This window comes from Camellia sinensis, chromosome 11 (assembly GCF_055761805.1).
Source record: "Camellia sinensis isolate YWXY chromosome 11, ASM5576180v1, whole genome shotgun sequence".
In the NCBI taxonomy this organism is placed as follows: Eukaryota; Viridiplantae; Streptophyta; class Magnoliopsida; order Ericales; family Theaceae; genus Camellia; species Camellia sinensis.
In genome coordinates, this window is record NC_138971.1 from 30,944,819 (window position 1) to 30,969,978 (window position 25,160).

Here is a 25,160-nt window from a genome sequence, read left to right on the forward strand (position 1 = left end):
ATTCACTGAGTATCCAAGCTCACCCTCTCTATATATATGTAGGTGATGAACAAGAAGGCGATGAGGCCTAGATGTGTTGCCGATATGTTTTTGGATGTGTTTGCTGACGTGTCTTGGATTCGCATTTTTGTAGCATCTTGAAGATCATGCTTCTTAGCTTATATTTCATTGTGTTTGTATATGGCGGCTTGAGAAGCCTTTTGGTCAAGATGTATTTTGTATTTCTTATTATTGTATCCAAGTTGTAAATCCATGCTAAGTTGTATGTCGTTTCATTTGATCTATGCACAACTCTTATGGACTACTTAGATTTATATATATTGCTTCCACACATGTAAGCCCCATATGTAATACTCTGATTGTGTGTGAATCTTTGTAAGCTGGCCTTTGGTAATCTCGGATTACTGGCCATCATGGCACCATTCTACTAGGGGCGGAATGGGGTCGTGACAATACTCTTAATAAGCTTACAACTGGGTTGTTAGGGTATTGTAAATTACAAGAGTATTCTCAGTAAGCTTACCTATTTGAGTGTAGGAGGTGGTGCCACTTCCTATGAGTTCAAGGGCTTAACTGTAGAGCACTCATGAAACATGATATAGACACAAGGCCAATCTACGTGTCGGTTTGTTTGAATACTTGAGTTAACCTGTATTGTACGTGAGACATGTTCGGTTAGCTGTATAAGATCGCTAGTTCAAAGACAAGTGTACTATGTCATCTTGATTAACTTTGAAGTGTCTTCACTATGTGAATTATTCAAATAGTAAGATATCTTCACCTATGCATAAGGCTGCCAAGTGAACCAAGAATTATCATCTTGTATTTTGAAAATGGTGGGAGAATGTTAGGGAATTTTCAAAATATTTTTCAAAATTTATAGTTCAGTTTTTGGGTGTTTTCAAAACCTTCCTTATTTTTCTTTAGAAAGTTAGAAACAAACTTGGGGACTTCGTCCCACATTGGAAAGAGAGGAAAACATAGAGCACTTAATAAAGTGTTACGTGGAATATTCCTTTGAATATGGAATTATAGAATGGATGCTAGTGTGCATGCACTCACAGCGCAAGGATGGTGCTTTGGACCATCCGCACACGCTCACGTGTGCGCATGGCATATGTAGTAAGCTATATGGCATTTGATGGAGCACTTTGCACTTTGCACGAACATATCGGCGCCATGAGGGCGCTTTTCTATTTGCATCATATAGGTTAGAGCGATGATGTGGATCCGACATGGCGTGGGTGACGTGGAATACAGTCAGCTCCATGTGGTAGTGATGTGACGTCTATTGGTGATAGGTCTACCAACTGATCAAACACTTGAGTGTCCGATCTGAAGCAATTTGGTCATAACCATTGATTAGAGATGCACGCAATCGTATGGTTGAGATGACACCCAATCATGATTAGGTGTCATCAGTCAAGGCATCTATTTGGTGTGAAATGGATCTACACCATAGATCGTCCATCCAGCGGTCAGATCTGATCGGATGCGATTAAGGGACATGACCATTTGATCAGGAGGGGCATCAAGGTCTACAAATAGGCTGCAAAATCAATTATGTCAATGATTCCCAAAAAAAAAAAAAAAAAAATCTTTAGAGCATTTCTGCCATTCTCTCTGTCTCTCTCTCTCCCCTCTTGATTTAGAGTTTTAGATCAAAAGTTTCTTAAGCAAGTTTCTACTTTTCTTACTAGTAATCAAATTATGTAGACTTGATTATCTGTATCTTGGTTTTCTTGATTATATCAAGAGTATTTTGATCTATTATCGTCAATGCAAACGCCTGTAGACTTGATCCTTAGATCACGCTTCATTGTATCCTAGAGGTGAATTTGTTGTAACCGCCTGCACACCTTTTGGTGGGTGTAAATTTTGTCTTTAGGAAAGCAACTAAGTAACGCGACTTGAAGCATCAATTTTTTGTTCTAGATAGACAAGATTATCACCAAGTTTGGAAAATCCGAAGATCACCAACTGAAAAATTCAAGACGAATTATTCCAACAAATAAGAGGGTCATGAAATTTTGAGATGTTTGAGATATCTTCTTGTATAATTAGGTTTGGTGGGGATGCAAAAAGAGAATTGCTTCAACTGAAAATAACTATACCAAATCAAATCAAATTAAACAAACTCTTGTTTCCTAATTAAGTAGGATAAACTATAATAATATATTTTTTTTTCTCTATTAATGGCTACATGCTTAGCTAATTGAAAATAACTCAGTCCATATTGTGTTTAGTGTTTCATCTGTTATACCATTGGTTTCAAGTCCAAATAAGGAGAATTGTGTTAGCTAGTTTGACAGTTAATATGTAAAAGTCCCAATTAAATTCTTATGAACATGAATTCAACTAGAAAAAAAAAAAAAAAAAAAAACTGTGGAGATAAAATTGGCTTGTGTGGTTATATATTACAAAATTTGTCTTTTTTATTTTCTCCGATCCTTCTGTTTAGGTTTCTAGCAAAGCATCTTAATAATTAGTCTTCCTCACTTTGGAAAAATGGTCTTAGTTGTATTGTGAGGATCAAAGCCCTTTGCCATTTTCATTTAAAAGATGGCTATGATATCTTAAATGTACTAGCAAATAAATAAATAAATAAATGAACACAAAAAAGAAAAATCATTATAGTGTCCTCTAATTTAGAAAATTTATATAGTGCTCTTGATATAGTGTACCAACTTGATTGTTATTGGTTTAATGTGGGTCTTATCATATATATGTTGCTTTCTAAGAATCAATATGACAAGTGTTCGACAATAAATGATATGTAGTAATACTTTAAGATCAAAGCCCTTTGCCATTTTCATTTAAAAGATGGCTATTATACCTTAAATGTACTAGCAAATAAAAAAATAAATAAATGAACACAAGAAAAGAAAAATCATTATAGAGTCCTAATCTAGAAAATATATTTAGTATATAATGTACCAACTTGATTTTTATTGGTTTAACGTGGGTCTCATCATATATATATATATATATATATGTTGCTTTTTAAGAATCAATATGACAAGTGTTCGACAATAAATGATATGTAGTAATACTTTAAGATCACCAAATAATTTCTCTAATTTTCTCAAATCAATAATGACCCTTTGCAGGTATTTATAATTCATTAGATATGCTATACAGACCCTATTAGAAATGACATATGATATTCATACCATGGAGAATGCACAAACAAAGATGGTTGTAGCAACCTTGTCTCACTTCTGAGTAATCACAGTGGGTCAAGCTAACTCATTACCCATGTTATTCTCTGTATAAAGGAAAATTATTGGGTATTTCTAGAGCATTACATGTCCATACTCTTTCACTAATCATCATTCACCATGTCCTCTCATGTTCCTCAATCACCTAATACAAAATCATAAACCCCACCTTCTTCACTAATCATAATACACTGAGACACCATGTGGCCGTACTTTAAAAGTACCCAATAACTTCCCCTCTTTAGGAGCACTAGATCAACTTCCTAATAATTTAGAATCATTTCAAAATTACTCACAAATTTCTACCTAACAAATTTGAGAGTTTACTTAAAAAAAATTTGAGTTTGCTGAAATTATGGGTCTGTTAAATATACGTTCTTGCAGATTAAAAGTTGACAATCAAACAATAAAAGTTAAAATCATTTCTACTATAATATGTCAATTATTAGTTTTTTCTTTTCTTACTATTTAAGTCATTTTTGTCTCACAAATTGTAAATAAAAAGTATATCAAACACCTTGTCATAAGTTTTCAAAATTTTGGCCAAAAAAAAAAAAAAAAACACAAAGTTTTCAAAATTAAAATAAAATAAAATAATATGTACATATATAAGCCCTGATTTACTCTCATCTTTAACATTTGAAGCTTAACCCTAGCTCTCATCTCCTCCTCTAGCTGCCGCCACGGCCACCTTCAGCAGCCCATCCCCACCTCTCCTTAACCCCTCTTGCCCCTCTCCCCTCTCTAGCCCCTTTCAATTATTTTGAACCAATTCTATAACTAGAAATTGTTCTCTCTTAAAAGCTCGTAGAGAAAGAGCGCGCAATGAAAGCCTCTCTCTAGAGATTTCCGATGAAGCTCCGGTGACACTTCGGTGACCTCATTTCTAAAATGTAGATTTATACTCCTAGAGTATAGATTTTGTCTGGAATAGGGGTTTTAAGTATTTCTACCCTGATTTTTTTATTTTTTTCCGATACCCACAATTGTTCTCTCTTCTCTCAAACCTTCTCATATACCATTGCGGGTGTTCTTTCTTTTTAACTCTTCCTTTTGGCAGTGTCTGAAGTACAGCAGTGACAGTGGCAAACTTGGACAGCGGCGATAAGAACGAAGTCGACGGCGAGTGTTGATGCAGATCTTACTTGGGTTGATACAGATCTAACTTTCCAAATCATATCTATGAGAAAATCAATGATTTTTCTTGGATCATAACTGACTTTTTGATAATTTTGTTTTTATTTTTTTGTAGTTTGTTGTTTGATTATTTGATTGTTTGTTTGGTCTTTTAAGATCTTGTTATTTTTATTTTAATCTGTATGTTATTTATTCTATTTTAATATAACTATTTTCGTTTTCCTTAAAAAGAAATTGTTGTCTCTCAACTTCTTTTTCTCACTCAAGAAACCCCAAAAATATCGTTGGAATACTACTCTCTATTTTATATGCATTCCTTGATCTGGGTATTACATCTCAATTCTCAATGTCAAGCTCTTTCTTTGGTGTTCTTGTTTTTGCGATTATGTTTGGCTTCTGGCTAGCACTTGGTGGGTCGTTTACCCAATCATGAGCCAAGTCTGCCATTCTTGAAACTTCTAGCCTTCTTCTTCTTGGTTGCGATGGTGGGCGACACAACATATTAGGGGTGTTAAAAATGTTGGAACAATCTTCTGTGTAGAGAAATGAAACTAACATAACAAAAACAAAATACTTACAGTAATATTCTTGTACCAAAAAGTTATAATAGAAACTTTTGATCAAATCGAGTGTGTGACACTCTGTCCTTAAGACAGATTCGCCGTTGCACAGGTGCTTACAGGTTATCGGCGTCTATCTCCCAAGATACAATGATCAGAAAACGCAAATTATAGCAGCACTACAAATAATCTGCCAGGCGAATCAAACCTATATTCTGCAACTCCCTCAAATCTCTATGAACTAATATGAAGAATATAAAAAGAATGCTTGAATTTGAGGAATTTGGAATTAATAAAATTGGAATGAGGGCTGCCTTTAAATAGGTTTTGTTGGCACTTATTTAGTTTGAATAGAAAAGGCATGAAGAAGGGACACGACCCTTCCTTTAAACTAAAGAGACACCATGCAAGGGTTGTACCCTTTCATTCAAGTGGAGGGTTGACTCTTCCTTTAAAATATAGAGACACCATGAAAGGTTGCACCCTTTCATTCAAATAGACTCCATTTCAATTCACCACTACTTTTACAAATTTTTCAATAATCCCCCACATGAATAAAATTGACGAAACGAGAAATGCAACAACATGATGTTTTTATAGAGAGTACAAAAATCGGAGATATTCTGCAAATGATAGGTAGCTTTTGGCTTTGAACCTTCCCTTGTGAGACAGTATCGGATTTACTAGCTAATCATTGAACATGATGTCTTGAACTGTTCAGCCATTTGTGTAAACCAAGACAATAGAACTCACACAGCATATTTCTAGACACAGTTTGGTTCTCACTATTGTGTTCATTTTGACCCTGAAAAACTTGGTTTTTCATAAATACTCTAGAGAATTATAGCCCTTCATAAATCTCATAAAACTGACCTCATCCACACTCATACAGGAAGAGTATCCTGCCATACTCCACTAGGTATTCCTAGATATAAGAATCATTAAAAGTATTACTTAACCTAAAACGCTACAGACATCACTATTTTATCATAAAAATGGGTAGGAGTTTGACTCTCCAGTGATCCTTATGATTCATACACAACTCGATTGTCCCTTTGAACCTAGATCTTAGGATCTCTAGTTAACTAGATTGGGTTGCCGATGTGGTAACTCTTATTTAATAGGCTTGAGTCTCATTCCCCTCGATGAATTTTCAACTAACTCTCTTGCTAACCCTTTGGTTAGTGGATCCATTATGTTGTCTTTAGACTTCACATATTCAATGGAAATAATTTCATTAGAGAGTAGTTGTCTCACGGTGTTATGTCAACGATGAAAGTGTTGTGACTTGCCGTTATACATATGACTCTGTGCTCTACCAATTGCTGATTGACTATCACAATATATGCATATAGCAGGCACCAGTTTTGGCAATATTGAAATATCTTTAAGGAAATGCCGAAGCCATTATGCTTCTTCCCCTGTTTTATCTAAAGCTATAAACTCTGATTCCATAGTAGACCTAGCAATGCAAGTCTGTTTGGAAGATTTTCAAGATACAGCCACACCACTAAGAGTAAGGACATACGCACTGGTGGATTTAGAGTCTCTCGTATCCAATATCCAATTTGCATCACAGTATCCTTAAAGTACCGCTGGATATCTTGTATAGTATAGGCCAATGTTACGAGTACATCTGAGATATCTTAGAACCCTTATAATAGCCTTCCAGTGTTCTACTCCTGGATTACTCGTATATCTACTTAATTTACTTACTGCATAGGCTATATTTGGGTGAGTGCAGTTCATCAAGTATATTAGGCTTCAAATAATCTGGGCATACTCTAATTAAGAAATACTTTCCCGTACATTCTTAGAAAGAAACAAATTAACATTCACAGGTGTTCTAGCAAGATGATTATCATCTTTGCTAAATTTTAAGTATTTTCTCAATGTAATGTGATTGTGACAAAGCATATCCTTCTGATGTTTTGGTAATTTTCATTCCAAGAATTACATCAGTAATCCTCATGTCCTTCATGTCAAAATGTTTATTTAACATTTTCTTAGTAGTTTAATCATGCCATTATTACTACCTATGATGAGCATATCATCTACATAAAGACATACTATAACATATCCTTTGTTTTTGTTTTTAATATAAACACATTTGTCACATTCATTAATTTTGAATTCATTTCACATCATTGCCTTGTCAAATTTCTCATGCTATTGCTTTGGCGCTTGTTTTAAACCATATAATGATTTAACCAATTTACACACTTTCTTTTCTTTCCCTGGAACAGAAAATCCGTCTGGTTGTTCTATGTAAATTTCTTCATTTAACTCACCATTTAAGAAAACTATTTTCACATCCATTTGATGAATTTCTAGATTGTACAAACATGCAATGGCAATTAGCATTCTAATAAATGTTATTATACTAACTGGTGAGTATGTGTCAAAGTAATCAAGTCCTTCTTTTTGTCTATATCTTTTGACCACGAGTCTAGCCTTGTATTTGTCAATTGATCCATTCGCTTTCATTTTCCTCTTGAAAATCCACTTGTACCCAAGAGGTTTACAACCTGGTGGCCAATCTACCAATTCTCGTGTGTGATTTTGCAAGATGGATTCAACTTCACTATTTATAGTCTCTTTCCATAAAAGAGCCTCAGGACTAGACATAGCTTTTTTAAAGTTAAATGCTCATTTTCTAACAAAAAATTAAAAAATTTGGACCAAAAGATTTTGAGATTCTAGCACATTTGCTATGCCTAGGTTCCTCTTTCTCATTTTGATCTAACTTTTGCTCTTGTTCTTGATCTTGTTCTTGATCATGACTAATAATAGCATCATAAAATCTTTTGTTAGTACTAGTCTCTTGTCCAATTTTATTAGGAAACACATGTTCAAAGAACGATGCATTCCTAGATTCAATAATAGTATTTACATGCATTTCTGAATGTTCTGACTTATGAATCAAAAACCGATGTGCACTACAATTCTTAGCATAACCAATGCATATGCAGTCAACAGTTTTAAGACCTGTTTTAGTCTTTTTAGGACTAAGAATAGCCACTTTAGCCAAACACCCCTACACTTTTAAGTATTTGTAGGATGATACTCTCTCATGCCACATTTCATAAGGTGTATGATTTGCTTTCATTTGTGGTATTTTATTAAGAATATAATTAGCAGAAAGTATTGCTTCCCCCCACAAGTTCTGAGGTAATCCAGAACTTATTAACATGGCATTCATCATTTCTTTTAAAGTCCTATTTTTCCTTTAAGCAATTCCATTTTGCTAAGGTGAGTAAGGAGCAGTGGTTTAATGAATTATTCCATGTTCTTTACAAAATTCACCAAAAGGTGATTTACATTCACCATCTCTATCACTTCTTAAAATTTTAATTTTCTTACCAAGTTTATTTTCAACTTCATTCTTATATTGAATGAAAGTTCTTGAAGCTTCATCCTTGGTTCGAATTAAATAAACATAACTATATCTAATATAGTCATCTATGAAAGTGATAAAATATTTTTTTCACCTATAATTTGAATTGATTTAAAATCACAAATGTCACTATGAATTAATTCAAGCGATTCCGTACTTCTTTCAATTGAATGAAAAGGAGTTTTAAACACAAAGTTCACATTTATGATTTAGATCAATTTCAAATTTAGGCAAACATTTCATATTAATTAATTTATGCAAAGATCCATAATTAACATGTCCTAATCTACCATGCCATAAATTAGAAGACTCAAGCAAGTAAGAAGAAGATGTATTTTTATTAATCATGGGAGTAACAATTATCATTGCATTCATTTTGAAAAGGCCATCATTCATGTAACCTTTCCCGACATACATCCCATTTTTGGTAAGTACAAATTTGTCACTTTCAAAAACTAGCCTAAACCCATTCTTGCTCAACAGAGATTCGGAAACAAAATTCTTGCAAATGTCTGGTACATGCAACACATTGTTGAGGGTGAGTTCATTTCCAGATGTCATCTTCAGAATTACCTTTCCTTGTCCTTTGACTTCAGAAGTCGAGGAGTTGTCCATGAATAGTTGTTCTCCATTTTCCATCACTGAATAGGAGGAAAACATCTTTTTGTCAGCATAGATGTAACGAGAGACTCCAGTATCCACCCACCATGCTTTGAGATTTCCTACAAGGTTGACTTCAGAGACAACGGTTGAAAGGTTTCTACACCATTAGAGATTATGTCCACTTCGGTAACTTTGGCTTAAGTAGGTTTCTTACTTGACTTTCCTTTACCTTTGCACTTGCTATGACAATCTTTTACCCGGTGTCCTTCTTTGTCACAAATGTAGCATTTGGCATTAAACTTAAATTTCTTTGTGTCCCCTCCCTTAGAGCCGTATGATGAACTTTCTCCAGAAAATTTTTGTTTTTTTGGTTTTGGTGCATGTTCCACCACATTTGCCTTAGACTCCATAGGATGCTTACCAGTTCGCTTATTAGAAATGCAGTTGTCCTCCTCAATCCTTAAACGCACAATCAATTCCTTCAAAGTCATTTCTTTGCACTTGTGTTTGAGGTAGTTTTTGAATTCCTTCTAGCCTTGTGGTAATTTTTTAATTAAGGCAGCAACTTAGAAGGATTCACTGAGAGACATGTCTTCTGCATGAATCATGTAGAATGAGTCAAAGATCCTGAACTTGGCTGATCACAGTCTTTGAATCAACCATCATAAAGTCCAGAAATTTACCCACCACGAATTTCTTTGAGCCAGCATCTTCTGTTTTGTACTTTTTCTCCAACGAATCCCATAATTCCTTTGCCGTTTTGATGGGGCAATAACTTTGTACAGTGTCTTATCAAGCCCATTCAAGAAATAGTTCCGGCAAAGGAAATCCACACATGTTTCCAAGCATCCAACGCAGCAAGCACTTGCCGATCTGTTTCATCCTCTTTTAGCACAGGAGCATCCTCACGAAGCAAACACGCCAGATTTAATGTAGTAAGATAAAACAACATTTTCTGCTGCCATCTTTTAAAGTTAGTTATGAAGAAATTTTTTGGCTTTACCCCTTGATTTACCAGGACTATCACAATAGTAGGAGGGATAGGGGCAGTCGCAACACCAGTCGGATTAGAGGTTTGAGCAGTTTTAGTAGCCATGAAATCAAAATTATAAAACAAAATTATAATTAGAATTTTTATACTACACAGTAAATTAAACCATAAAACACATAATTTAATTCTATCAAAAATAAAAGAAACATAATTGTAACTTTTATTTCAAATTAATTTGAAAATAACTTTTACTTAAACAAATTAATTCCACACAGACAATTATGATCACAAATTAATATTCTGAAAAAATCAATGATAAACAGTATATTACTATTATTTGTATTTTCCAGTCAAAATATTACTGTAGAATGTAAATTATGTAAAACTGAATCCAATGTCAATAATTTAGAAAACTAAAAATCAGAATTTTAATTATTGAACAAACCCAGAATTTTATTTTCGAAAAAATAAGAATTTGAATTCTGAAAAAATCCACACTGAAAATAAATTCTGTAAAGAACGGAGAAAAAGAAATAAACAAAAAATTATGTATAAACAGAATAATTCGACTCTATCTTAAGATTGTTGGAACAATCTTCTCTGTAGAGAAATGAAACTGAAATAACAAAAATTAAATACTTATGGTAATATTCTTGTACTGAAAAGTTAGAACATAAACTTTTGATCAAGTCGAGTGTGACACTCTATCTTCAAGACAGATTTGCCGCCGCACAGGTGCTTACGGGTTATCCGCATCTATCTCCCAAGATACAATGATTAGAAAACACAGATTATAACAGCACTACAAATAATCTGCCGGGCGAATCAAACCTATGTTCTACAACTCCCTGAAATCTCTATGAACTAATATGAAGAATATAAAATGAATGCTTGAATTTGAGGAATTTGGAATTAATAAAATTGGAATGGGGGCTACCTTTAAATAGGTTTTGTTGGCACCTATTCAGTTTGAATAGAAAAGGCATGAAGAAGGGACATGACCATTCCTTTAAAATAAAGAGACACCATGAAAGGGTTGCACCTTTTTGTTCAAATGGATAGTTAACCGTTCCTTTAAAACAAGGGTAATTATTCAGTAATCCTGGAGTATAGACATGTGGTATTCCATAGCATTGTGATTAGTGGAGAAGGTGGATATGTAGGGTATTGTGTTAAGTGATTGGGGAACATGAGGGGGCAATTGAATGATGATTTGTTAAGGAATACAGACACGTGGTACTCCAAGAACATTTTATAATTTCCCTTAACAAAGAGACATCATGAAAGGTTGTACCCTTTCATTCAAATGGAGTCCATTTCAATTCACCATTACCTTTACAAATTTTCCAACAGAAAATTAGTCAGTGAACTGAAGATTCGAACTAAATTGACCTTTTTAAGTTGGTTTGATTTGGTTTTTTAGTTTATTAGTTTGGTTTTAGGTTTTTAAATCATCAAATGATAGAATTGGATTGGTTCTTGATTGTGGTCTTACCTAAATCGAATCAACTCGAGTATCGAACCTATTTATATGTATATATTTAAATTTTATTTATATTGATATATTTTCACTTTATTGCTCTATTACAATGGACTTGCATAAACTTAATAATTTTTCATATATAAGAATTATTAGGTAAATAAAGAAATTATTAGAATCTTGAGTCAAATTTCGCAGTTGATTTAATTTGTGTTGGCTGTATTAATGGGTTTACTTTATTGATTATATTTAAGCTTGAGTTGGATTTAATTTGTATTGATTTGTATTAAACAATATTTTGTTCTTTGTGTGTGTTATGTTTAAATGTTAAAGATTTTTTATTTTAATTATTGGGTAAATTACACTAACACCCCCTGAGGTTTGGTTCGATTACATCTCACCGCTTGACATTCTGAAAATTACATTCCCACTCCTGTGGTCAATAGTCTCATTTCACAAATCTCCCCTACTTGTATAAAAGGCAACAACTCCTAGTAGAAAAACAGAGGAAATTACATTGAAAAAAAAAAGTAGCAGCAAAGGAAAAGAAAAAAAAAACAGAGGAAGTAAAGCAAAGTAAGAAAAGAGAGAGTGCATAAGTTCAATGTCTTCATTCCATTTACATAATTACAATGATAGGGGTTTGGTGTGATTTCCCAAACGTAGGGGGTTATATGTATTAAACCAAACCTCAGGGGTAAGTGTAATTTACCCTTAATTATTTATCATTGATTGATTTGCTTATTTTTAAAATAGTGGAATCGTGATTCCAACCCCGAACCAATCTGAGCTACATTGGGTTGGGTTGGGTTGGGTTGGGTTGGGTTGGTTCTAATGCATAATTGGTTTGATTCTGGGTCCAAAAAATTAGAATTGATCATGAAATTTAGTGTCAAATCGAACCAAACCAACCCATGAACACCTCTACAGCATATCGCACAGCAAAAAAAACTATAACTCTTTTACAGTCTGTTGAATCCAAAGTTACCAAAAATATAGGAACAAAAATAGAATTCTATTCAACAATGTATATATAATATATCAAAAGTTAATTCACTTATAACCTTATTTATAATAAAAAAATAATTCCTAAATCAACTACCAGTAAAAAGAAAATAAAATATTAAGAAATAAAAATAAATATTGTAAAGCAAACAATTCTATTCTTGTGAAATAAGAAAATAAACGAAACAGATAAACTAAATAAATACGAAATTAAATATCTTAACCTTAAATAATAGGGGTTTTTAGTTTAAAATCTCTGATGTTAAGATTTTATAAGATAAAAAATATGAAACATTTTCATAGTAATTGGGTTCCCTTAACATTTTCACAGAGAAATTTCGGCACAGAGAAATTTTGTGAAAAGAGATTCAAAGAAATTTCACAGAGAAATTTCAGCTCTTCACAGAGAAAATTCAAAGTGAACGAGAAATTTCTCTGATATGATCACAGAAAAATTATCTTCGAAAATTTGAAAAAACAAAAAACCAAACTGGTAAAAATTCACACTTTCTTTAACAATGTACTTGAGAATTAACTAAAAAATATATATAAAAAGATGTTAAAAAAAAAAAATTAAAACAAAACATAATTTTTTGGGGAGCTAAAAAATCAGAAAAAAAAAAAAAAATTTGCTTGGATACAAATGTAGCTTAAACCCTCACATAAATTAAAAATAGATAATCAAATTTACAAATGAAATGAATATGAAATTCATGCTTCGATCACCTAAACCATTAAAAAGCCTCATTGAGAGAGAGAGAGAGAGAGAGAGAGACTTGAGAATTTCAGCGGCCTCCTTTACTGACTCGAAAGGCAGTGAAATTCATACTTCTATACTCTTGATATATAGAATTTCTTTGGCATCACAAGATCCATAAACATAAAACCAAACAGCAATAACAGAACAAATGTGGAAAAAAAGGAACCCAAATGTCAACAAAATTATGCAAATTAATACAGCATTTGAGTGACATACAAACATAGAACACGTATAAAAGGCAACCTTATTGTAAAATTTTGAAGAAATTGAACCGAAAGGAATCTTTCAACCCAAAGTTAATAATCCACCCAACTAATAAAAAAAAAATATATATATATTTTATCCAAAGTTAGAGAGGAATCTTTCAGTAATTTTTTTCTAAATAATAATCCTAATCAAAAGTAAAATAATACAAATAAATTATATGATTTTTAAATTCAATCTGCATCAGTAGGAGAGGACTACTGAGTTGGAAGGTAGTGATTGGCATGCAAAGATTATGATCGATGTCTCTCTATAAAGGGGTTGACACGAGTGACAGGAGGACATAAAGGTTGTCAAAAGGGGTTAAGAAGTGGCAAAGAGGTGGGGGATGGGTTGCCGGAGGTGATGAGAAACTGGGAGAAGCAAACATGAGTGGTCGGAGCTGGTGGTGATAGATGGTGGCTAGGGAGAGTCAATGGAAAAGAATATCTACTTAAAAAATTAAGTCAACCGGACATTGGTATTCATATGATAGAATCAAAAAATCATGTCACAAAATATATACTACAACAAAATTGAATTTTTATGGCTTGCAATGCATGCCGTAAAAATTCTTTCACGACATGCACACAAATGCCGTTATATGACATGCCGTGAAAAGTTAAGCATCATTTACGACATGCAAATAAAGTTGTAAAAAGTAATAAATTAAACATTAATGACATAATTTTGTATGTCGTATATAATTTTTTACGACATTTTTGTTATGCCGTAAATCATCATACTTTCCATGACATAATTTTGCATGTCATAGAATGTTATTTTTAATATATTTATGACATCCTTTGTATGCCGTATATAATATTTTATGGCATTTTCTTGCATGTCATAAATCATCACACTTTTCACGACATAATTTTGTATGCCGTAGAATGTCATTTTTAATATATTTATGACATACTTTGTATGCCGTATATAATATTTTACGGCATTTTCTTGCATGTCATAAATCATCACTTTTCACGACATAATTTTGTATGACGTAGAATGTCATTTTTAATATATTTATGACATATTTTGTATGCCGTATATAATCTTTTACGGCATTTTCTTGCATGTCATAAATCATCACACTTCTCATGAAATAATTTTATATGCCGTAGAAGATTATTTTTAATATATAATATATATATATATATATATACAGGAATATAACATTGCCTAACAGTATGTAGACAATAACTTATAAAATGCAACTGTTAACAAACCAAGCAAAAGCAACAATTATGAAGTAAGCAAAAAAATCCAATATCCATACACCAAACAACCTACATACTAACTTTCATCCTCAACTTCTATCATATCAAGCTGATAACAACCTCAGACATACAAATCAAAAAAAATATCCAAATCATAAGATTCATTTATCGACATGATCTACACTATGAAAGATGGCAAATTTTTGCCATCTGATTATGCATTTATCCAGAGTTTTAATTCACTTGATCTACACTATGAAAGAACTGTCCAAGTACAAGTTTTGGGATCCAATAGTGCCCAGAGATGATTATGATCACCATCCTTCACAGCTGTTGGCAGTGCAACACTCATCACTTAGCTGTAACAATCAGCTTTCTTGTTTATCAAACAACATGGTGTCAACATCTCAAGTCTCAGTCACTGAATTATCATCATCATCATCACCATCTTCACTTGCTGCAGATAACACAACAACAAGCCATTTTGAGACCAGCATATCTCAACCATTTATGTACTTTCTTGGAGTTGGAGCTACTTGAACTACTTGGAAAAAATTAGAGAGTTTTCAAAACTAGAAGGAAAAGATTTGGGTGCAAAGATGTATGACATATCATTAGAGTTAAAGAGAAAAAATAGTTGTTCATGAAATGGTGACAGATAATCAGTTAGTATCATTTCCTTGTAATCTTAATTATCTTTGTAACCATTCTGACCTGAAATCATTTTCAAAGCTGAGACTGATAAAGAAGTGCCATAGTTTATTCTCTCAATAATGCTAAAAGCATGGGAAAATTTGCACAGAAAAATCAATGTCCACGCCTATAGGGTCATGCTTTTAGAAGAAGAAAAGGCCAACAAAGTTAAAATTTCAATATAATTTTTACACATTATTTATACATTTTTTATTGTTATTTACAAGCCAAAGGGCTGCTATTAGCATTTTCTTTGTTATATTTATCTTCTTTAGAGTGTTTATTTAATCTGAATAAGAATAGAGGGATGGGATAATTAATCCTTAAAATAATATATGATAATTCCAAGATTAAATTTCTCTGATAGGAATATATATTATTCAATGTTTAAGTTAGGATGAGGTAAATAATGGGATAAGCTATAGGGCCAACCATTTCTGACCACTAGATGGTGTGTGGGTGTGCCAAATTTTATTTTTCTCCTTCTAACTAGTCATAGGATATGCCATTAGGTATATCCTCCATTAGTTGGATGGCTGGTTAGACCCAATTTTGGGTAGCCAAAAGTTAGAATATGATATTGCAGCTATTTGGATGAGGCATAATTGAAACAACTCAACTATTAATTTAGTTGTGAAAAAACCTGAAATACTATGCTCATCACTTCTATCATTGAACCACACAATCCACTGAAAATCATGCATGACCATTAAGTCATGATAGCAACTGTAACTAGCAAAACCTCTGCTCTGATTCGAAGTGAAAGCAAATCCTATGACTAGTTAAACTAGCATATGTCGTCTTCGAGAATAGACTTTAAATCAAATGATGATTTCGAAGTTTTTGGGAAAAAATGATCGAGAGACAGAGAAATTGATCGATTGGGAGAGAAAGTGAATGGCATACCTTGTGAGGCCGTACAAAGTAGCATAATCGAAACTGGATTATACAAAACGTTGAATACACACATGAAATTGATGAACTATTATATACAAAAATTGAGAAAAATTCATTACTAATAAACCATGAGCTTAAGATATGCAATCAACACCAAACAAAAAATATATATAAATATTAGAAACATACAGGAGAAAAGATGGGATGCCCAACCTACTTTTACATGATTACTAATGAAGCTTCATTGTGTGAGATTAACATCAGACACTCAGATTTATGTGATAACTGTAGGCTTCTCCCTTCCAGTGAAGTCCATCAGCTTTGATACAGACAGCGCTAGATCTAACACCACGACCAAGTAGACATTAAATATAATGACATAAGTAAGCTTATCAAAATGACAAATGAACTAACCTATTAAAGGTTTTAGTGTAGTTTGGGCGTCCATGTCATGTTTAGAGACATCGGGCTCAAACTGTTCAATGTACAATCTAACAGTAGCACCAGTTGAACCAGTTCCCTGCAAATTGAAGGACATAACTTCCTACAACAGATTCCCTCATTAGCTTTTAAAAATATAAAATGAAAGGTTGAGATAGATTTACAAAATTTGACTTCAAACTTACCATACTTATCACCTGACTTGCTCTTAGAAACCAAATCTCTAAGATAATCTATCATTTTGTTTGCTCCTTCAGATTCACATTCCTGAATACAGAGTTAGTGTCAGAATATTGTACCTCTCAAGCAATGCAAAAATTCCAGTTTAGACTTTCAAGTTTCAAATAAATAACAAAGTTTCAGAATACTTCAAAACAATTCAAAATACATCATACACTAAAGCTTACTTCATAATCATATCTGGAAAAGAAGTTTCTTCCATAAGAGGCCCAGTGCTCCTTTACAACATTAGAGACGGACACCAATTTCTCCCCAGGTTTTTTGTCCTTGTTTCGATATGCAATTATTGAAAGCCAAGCCAACACAGCCTTGTCAATTGGAAATGTTGAATCATTCCACAAGGATTATGAAAATTTATGAGCGACGACCTAGACATACGTTATAGAATGAAGAAAATAAATAGTTGGTTTGAAGAGTTTTATACCGCCTGCTACCCAACCAAAAGTAAATCTAAGAATTTAAGCTACAAGAGCCAAATGGCCCAAACCAGTTAAACTTTATCGCCAGATGAAAAGAAAATCAAGGCAGTAGAAACAACTGTTGTGGGAGTTAAACATAGGCAAGAAACCCAACAAAAAAAAAAATTAAAAAAAATTATGGTAACCTTGGAGGTGAGGTTCCTTTCTGAGCTAGAATCATATTAATCCCAGTTTCAAATTGACATTTGCAGCAAAGTACCTTCTACTGGCCCAAATTGGATATTGCCATCCTCCAGGCTTGAGAAAGAGTAACAAATAATACTGATGATGACTTTGCAGGAGAGGTACCGGTCCAAATGAAGATAATTGTAAGTAATATCTTCAAACACAAAAGAAAGCACAATATATTTCCATAACAGAAAGCAAAAAAAAGAAATGTCAACATAAACGACTAACTTTGCATGTCTGGTAATAGTAACAAAATCTCGTGAAAGTCATGCTGTTAGAATTGGCAAAAGTCAAAACAGGAAATAGCGTCTCCCAAAAGGTATTTAGGCCTAATTAAACGCACACAGGTATATAAGTTTATAGTCAAAGAACGGTGAAACCCTCCATTTGGTTACGATGTCATTTTGGCATATTTAGATTATTTGTTTATTTTTTGTTTATTCTCACATTTATGTTTGGTATGATGAAATGCAATGAGAGTGAAAATGAAATAGAAAGTTAAATAGAATGAATGCTCATTCCAATTCACTGTTAGGATGCTAACATGAGCATTCATTCTAAAGGTGGTAGTAGCCAATAGAGGACAAACTAAGAAGTCGTTAATTCAAAGGATGGCCCTAAATCAAGGCTCTATATACATTCTCTGAATTTTGCTTGGCCTTGCTGATTTCTGCAGGCATGAGTTCTCAACGAAAGTTTGGAAAAATTGATTCAAAGTAATATGTAGCTAACAGTAACACAAATTGAAATCATATAACAAAAGATGAGCATACACACAAAAATTCACACTACACTACAATAACAAATAAGAAGCAACCAAGCAAAATCAAGGTAGACAGACCTAGAAATGGAATGGAGAATGCAGAGAAATTAAAAAAATAATAAAAAATAAAAAATAATTGCTATCTTATCAATGAATCAATGAAATAAAAAAATAAAAAAATAAAAAATACAATCCTAGATCTTGTCAGTGAATCAATGCAGAAACAAAGCAACAAAACACAACAATTTCAGACAAATCTAAGGGGTTCGATTTCCTCCAAACCAATGTTTGATCAAATATGAATTTGCTATCTCATTTCTCTCTCTAGAAGTACGAATTAGTTACCTGGTGAATGAGAGATGAGAGATCGGAATGGACGAGAAGGAGGTGATTGATGGCGTCGTTTTCGATTGATCTTCGTTCACAGGTTCACAGATGCCGATGGAGAGAGAGAGAGAGAGAACGAACTGAATCGAGGTTAACAAAGCAAAAACAGCGTGTAGTAGAAAATCAATAGATTAATTGAAAGATACTCATAGTGGAGATGTCACCGATTAGAATCACGTATTTGAAACTCTCCTCCACCATTCGATGGATTGATTGATTAATTGAAGGAATGATCGATTGAGAGAACACAGAGAGAGGATGCGAGATTAAGAGCAATCGAGAGAGAGAGAGCGCTAGGAGATCATGAGAGAGAGAGCAATCGAGAGAGAGAGAGAGAGAGAGAGAAACACAGAAAATCAATTTTTGATATGGGAAAGTCTTCTTGGTGCCTTGAACCCGAATCAAACCAATCATTTATAGCACTATTCTCTCCCTTTTTTCTTCCCTTCCAATTTTTGGTAAACTGTTGCTTAATTCATATGCTTATTGAAATATATGATGCCTCCGTTTGGGAAGTGGGTTGGCTTTTTGGCTTTTTGGTTATTTTAGTCTGGGCTATTTTAACCTGGTTTGGGAAGAGTTTTTTGACTTTTTGACTTTTTTGGCTTTTTTTGTGAGAGAGGATTGTAATGATTATGGGTTGGATTTGATGTTTTGTTTTTTGTGGCTAAAATAGCCTATTTTGTTTTTTGTGGCTATTTTAGCCCCAAACCAAGTTCCCAAACAAAGGCACAAATATGTTCAGAAATTTATTGTTATATTTTATTTTTATGTTTGTATAAAAATCTTAAAATTTTGTTTGGATTATAAATTTAGGTAAAAATTTAAAAATACAAAAAGAGAATGTGATTGAAATTTAATTATATTTTATTTTATTTATTTATTAGTAATTTTTTTAAGTAGTTAAAGTTGGCTTTTTTATGAGAAATCTTGTTAGAGCTCCAATACTTCCACTTAAATTTGTGAATTTTTGAATTAAAAAATAATTTTAAAAAATATTATTGGTTAACACACTAAATTAATAATTATAAAAATTAATAACATCCTATGATTTATGCTTTTCAAAAGGAAAGTTACAGAAACTTTCTTAATTTGCCCAAATCTATTATCTCTTATAAAAATTCAAAAGGAGAGATTAATTTTTTTTTCTTCATTTTCTTTTTTCTCCGATCTAAAACCCTAATTGGTACACAGTCACAAACATTTTTTTTTCACACCATGCAAAACTTGCTTATCGCTCAAGATATTATTTCATACAATAGATCACCGCCACACTTTTAAACTATTTTTTTGTTAGAGATATTAAAAGTTAGTTAATGTTCCAATTCATCTAACCAATATAGATCGTCAATGAAATTTGACATTCTTTTAACAATTAAATTTTAATAGTTAGTTTAAAATTATTAAACTATTTTTGTTCTAATAGAAATTTTTTATAACATTCAAATAAATACAATGAGTTATTTTTATTTTTAATATTTTATATTTAAAAAAATACAAAATTTTTACTGTGCGTAGCACGAGTTTATTGCTAGTATATGCGAATAAGAAGTGAAAATTCAAAGAAGAAAAAGTTGAGATACTGCTTAATAAATAAGCTACTTAGCCTCCGTTTGGGAAGTGGGTTGGCTTTTTGGCTTTTTGGCTTTTTTAGCTATTTTAGTCTGGGCTAAAAAGCTTGGTTTGGGAAGGGCTTTTTGGCTTTTTGGCTTTTTGGCTTTTTTTTGTGAGAGAAGAGTGTAATGATTATAGGTTGGATGTGATGTTTTGTTTGTTGTGGCTAAAATAGCCTGTTTTGTCTTTTGTGGCTATTTTAGCCCCAACCCACTTGCCAAACACCACCTTATTAGCTTATTTAGGTCACATCATCTTTTTATTTTTCTTTACGTCTTTTCATAATAAGCAAAAAATGCAACTTGTAAGTCATACTCAAAACAATAATACTCCATAGGTAGCGCCATGACCACATTTATATTTTAATTTCAGCAATGTTCGAAATTTAGAAAAAAAATACTTAGAAAATTATTTTTTTTTAAAAAAAAGGAATCAATAATTTACATTTATTATGACGGTGGCCTACATCCCATTAACTTTAAATTTATACCACACACATACTTTCGAAGTAAAATTTAAAATAATTTTTATGATTCATAACATTTTGCTTTAAATTCTGTATTTTTAAATTTTTTTAATACTAAAAGTACATGACAAAGTTTAACAATTTACAAAAATAATAAAAATGATACCAAGTTTAAGCCGATTGAGAAGTAAAATTAAATCGAAATTTTTTTATTTTGCCTTCAAACTATTATTTAAAAATCAATTTAATTCATAGTCTTTTAATAACATCTATTTCACACCTGAACTATTTGATTTGGGATTAATGTTACCTTGTTATCAACTGTCGTCTATAATTAAACATAAGCTGTTGATGACACTGAAACTTCATTTGAAATTTCATTTTACTCTTTCAACTATCCTTAAAATATCAATTAGATCTCTAAATATGTATAAAAATTAACCCTAAGAGGTTGGTCTATTGGGGGCAACTTGGGGACTAGGGTGTGATCCTTCTAGGTTTCAGGTTCAACTCCTAATAAAAACTATCCGCTCCTTGGGGCTACGACCACTGACTCTGCCTGAGATTTGCCAGATCCATGAGGAGGGGGTTCTTTGTGTGAGTCTCGGGATTAGTCGAGATGTGCGTAAATTGGTCCAGACATCCGGTCATAAAAAAAAAATGTATAAAAATTAAATTTAAATATTTAATAATAATTTTCACCTAAAAAATTGAAAAAATAAATTTTAAAATTCTATATAAAAAAAATTATACCTTATTTAAAATTATTGTTTTAAGTCTCAAATCATATTGAGTCCACCCTGAGGAGACTAATTGGGCGTAAAACTTTGAGTAGTCTACTATTTCTTTTAATAATTTTAGCTAGCTTATCCCCTAGATTAATTTCAATAGGACATTGATAGTAGGTTGAAAATCGTGTGAGTAAAAATTGAGATCACATATGATTTGAGATAAACGTTTTATACAGAGATTTGAGAAATGATATTGAATGATGAAATGAATACCTCGAGATTTCAGCCTATAAAACTGAAGTTAGTATTCAGTTGTATCATTGACCCAAAACTATATGGGACCAACAATTCTGTGGAAAATACTTAATAGCAAAAATACTTAATTTTTTTCTCACCTTTTATATGAAAACTGTTTTGGCTTTTTAAAGGTTTTTTGAATATATTTTTTATCCTTTTAGATTCGTCTTGATAGGATGGATTAAAAAAATAAAAAATTTTGACATAATTTTAAAAAATAAGACACCAAAAGACAAAAAAAAAAAAAAAAAAAAAAATGGTCGCTTAGAATTCTCTTAAACACATTTGAACATGAGGAAGGAAAATATTTAAAATCTCCACAATTGCATTCACAAAAATGTAAAATGTAAGTGCAAAATTTTACTTTATGTGCCACTCTACATCCTTACCACGTTATTGGGGGTATTTGGGATCTCGCACTTTTGTTTCTCTTTACTTTTGGCCTTGCAATTCTGCTTTCAATGTTCAAGAAGCCAGTTGCTCATTTTGCTTCTTCACTCTGAAAGATCAGTTTTTCCTTTTTTTTTTTTTTTTTTTTTGGAGGGGGGGTTTCAGCATCATTAACCCATTTCAAGTAAAGGTTCTTTGTCATCACCAGTTGTCCCGCAAAAAATCCCAGTTTGTTGGCTTCTGACCCCAAAGAACTCACTTTTTTTCCTGGAAACCTGTTGTTTCTTTCAAAATTTTCCCCCTCAATGCTCAATATCTGGTTCTTGATGTTTGGGACTCATGTCTCTCCAATTCTCAAGAGCAACTGTGGTAAATTGGCTGCAAGGTGTTTAATGAATTGTCGCAACAAACTCCCAGCACCGCAACCCAGTCATTGATTTATGGTATTTGGCTTGGTTTATTTATTTCTTTTTTATTTGTTTGTTTGTTTGTTTGGTTGGGTTTGATTTTTGCCTTTGTAGATTGAGAGGGGAGAATGGGGTGGCAGTGTAGGTGTGATGAGGGTTGCGGTTGTTGGCTACACAGTATTTAATGAATTTTGTTAGGTTTTTATTCTTAGTAATCTCATTTGACAAAACTCCTTTCAGTTATAATTTTATTCGTTCTTTTATTTCAGCGAGGCTATGAGTTTTTAGATGCGAATCCAACCCGAATTGTGCCTTGCAGAGATGTTTTAGAAGCTAATTCTTTCATGTTTGCCACTTTGTTGACTATGTCGGGGTCTAGGGGCAGCGCCCCCCAAAGCAAAATGCAAATCTGCATTCGAAGTTGCTTGTCCTCTCGAGCGGCCATTTGTGTGCTCGAGCAGAGAACGTTTGGTTTTAGAAGTTTGACCTGTGTGCAAAAGTACTGAAAGTTGGGATTTTACGCTCGAACGAACTTTCCTGCGCTCGAGCGAGGTCCGCTCGAGCGGCCATTCTTGCGCTCGAGCGGAGATCGCGGATCAGTTTTCTATAAATATGTGGTTTCATCCGTTTTTAGGGTTACGACTTCTAGATCTTCTTCTTGGATATTAGGGTTTATATCTGGAGCTTCTTTGCTAGTTTCTTTGATATTTATTTGAGTTTAACTCATGGTTTGAAAAGTATACATCAAAGGATTGTTTGTTTCTTTCAATACAAAAGAGAGAGTTGTTCTTCGGTGGATTCTGTGGAATTTGGGCCTGAAGCTTTGGTGGATTCTGGAGTGGCTCATCGTCGTGGATTCGACATTGGCGTTGTGGATTCAACATTGTACAAGACAATTCTGAGGTGAAGACGGGGTTACAAGAGGCACATAGGGGTCGGTTCGATTTGAGCGTGGATTCGCTAGGTAATTGAGAGTACACTTGTGTAATTCCTTTATGTCTTCTCAGTGGATTGTTTTGTGGCTTTTGCTCGTGGTTTTTTTTATCACAATTGAAGGCGCTTCAATTGTGGTTTTTCCACGTAAAATCATTGTGTCGATTTGTCTTGATTGTTTGATTGGGATTGTTATTTACTGCTTAAAATTGATACATAATCACAAATCAATATCTAAAGGATTTCTAAATTTTTCAATTAGTATCAGAGCAGGTCGCTCTATTTTTTTTTTTTAAATCTTTTAGAGTGAGATCCTGTTTGATTTGTGATAATGGATTCAATTCGTCAGGGAAATTCTATGATTCGACCACCCCTACTTGACGGATCTAATTATTCTTTTTGGAAAGCTCGGATGAGATCATTTTAAAATCTATTGATGAAAAAGTTTGGCAATCTGTCATATAGGGGTGGATTGAACCAACGATTACTGTTGATGGAGTAACTTTCCCTAAACCAATTGATAAGTGGGAGCCAACTGATTACCAAAATAGTAGTTGGAATAGTAAAGCTATCAATTCTCTCTTTTGCGCCGTCACACTTGAAGAGTTTAGCCAAATTTGCAATTGTGAAGTCGTAAAAGAGGCTTGGGATATCTTACAAACTATTCATGAGGGCACTCCTTCGGTTAAACGCTCAAAACTTCAAAGGCTCACGTCTAGTTTTGAAAACCTTTCAATGAAAAATAGTGAGACTTTTGATGAATTTCATGCGAAGTTGAGTGACATTGTAAATTCCAGCTTCAATATAGGTGAAAAAAATACTAGAATTCAAGGTTGTGGGAAAAATTCTGAGATCCTTGCCCGATCGGTTCCAACCAAAAGTTACGGCTATTAAGGAGGCTCAAGATGTTGATAACCTCAAGCTGGATCACTTGGTTGGAAATCTCCAAATGTATGAGGCACATAGAAATTTCAAAAAGAAACCAAAAAATGATATTGCTTTTAGTAATGCTCATACAAGGCAAATATAAATTCAAAATTAATTCTATAACCCAGAAGAAAAAAGGAAAAATACAAGGGAACCCTGAAAGAGTCCAATGCTATGAATGCCAAGGATTTGGCCACTTTGCTCAAGAATGCCCTACTCGTTTAAGGAAGAAGAAAGCCTTCGCTATCACGTGGGATGATGAATCAGAGTTTGATAGTGATGAAAGTGACAACGAAGCACAAGTCGAAGAGGGGCATGAACAATTCCTTGCTTTCATGGTGGCTTCCGAAACTGATGGACGAATAGAGTATCCAAAAAGCCTGGTTGAGAATATCACTGATGATGAATCCTCGGGGAGTGATGATGAAGAGCTTGAGCAAGCTTATGAAAAGTTGTATAAGAAATCTCTTAACTTATCTAAATTGAATGACAAATTCACTATCAAACTCAAAGCCTATGGAAGTGAGAATGTCAAATTAAAGAAAGAGATTTCTGAGGCTAGGAATGATGCCATTAAGATTTCTAGTGATCGACAAGCTCTTTGTGCAAAACTCTTGACTTGTGAGACAGAGAGGAATGAGCCACAACAAATCTATGCAATGTATGAAGAAAAGATTAAATCTCTCGAGATATCTCAAGTTTCTTTGAAA

At 33.1% G+C, this 25,160-nt stretch overlaps 1 long non-coding RNA gene across 7 annotated transcripts; it reads right to left on the reverse strand.

Annotated features, from left to right (window-relative positions):
* Positions 1-14,617: 14,617 nt before the first annotated feature.
* LOC114312606 (uncharacterized) lies at positions 14,618-19,157 on the reverse strand. 7 transcript variants are annotated; one of them, XR_014343693.1, is made up of 8 exons: positions 18,644-19,157; positions 17,493-17,638; positions 17,056-17,256; positions 16,834-16,915; positions 16,622-16,751; positions 16,425-16,549; positions 16,217-16,292; positions 14,618-15,074 (listed from the first exon to the last, which is right to left on the reverse strand). It is a non-coding gene; the product is annotated as an uncharacterized LOC114312606 (long non-coding RNA). The 7 variants fall into 7 exon arrangements; XR_014343690.1 differs by having other exon boundaries at positions 17,493-17,686; positions 18,644-19,141; XR_014343695.1 differs by having other exon boundaries at positions 16,421-16,549; positions 18,644-19,099.
* Between the last annotated feature and the right edge of the window lie 6,003 nt (positions 19,158-25,160).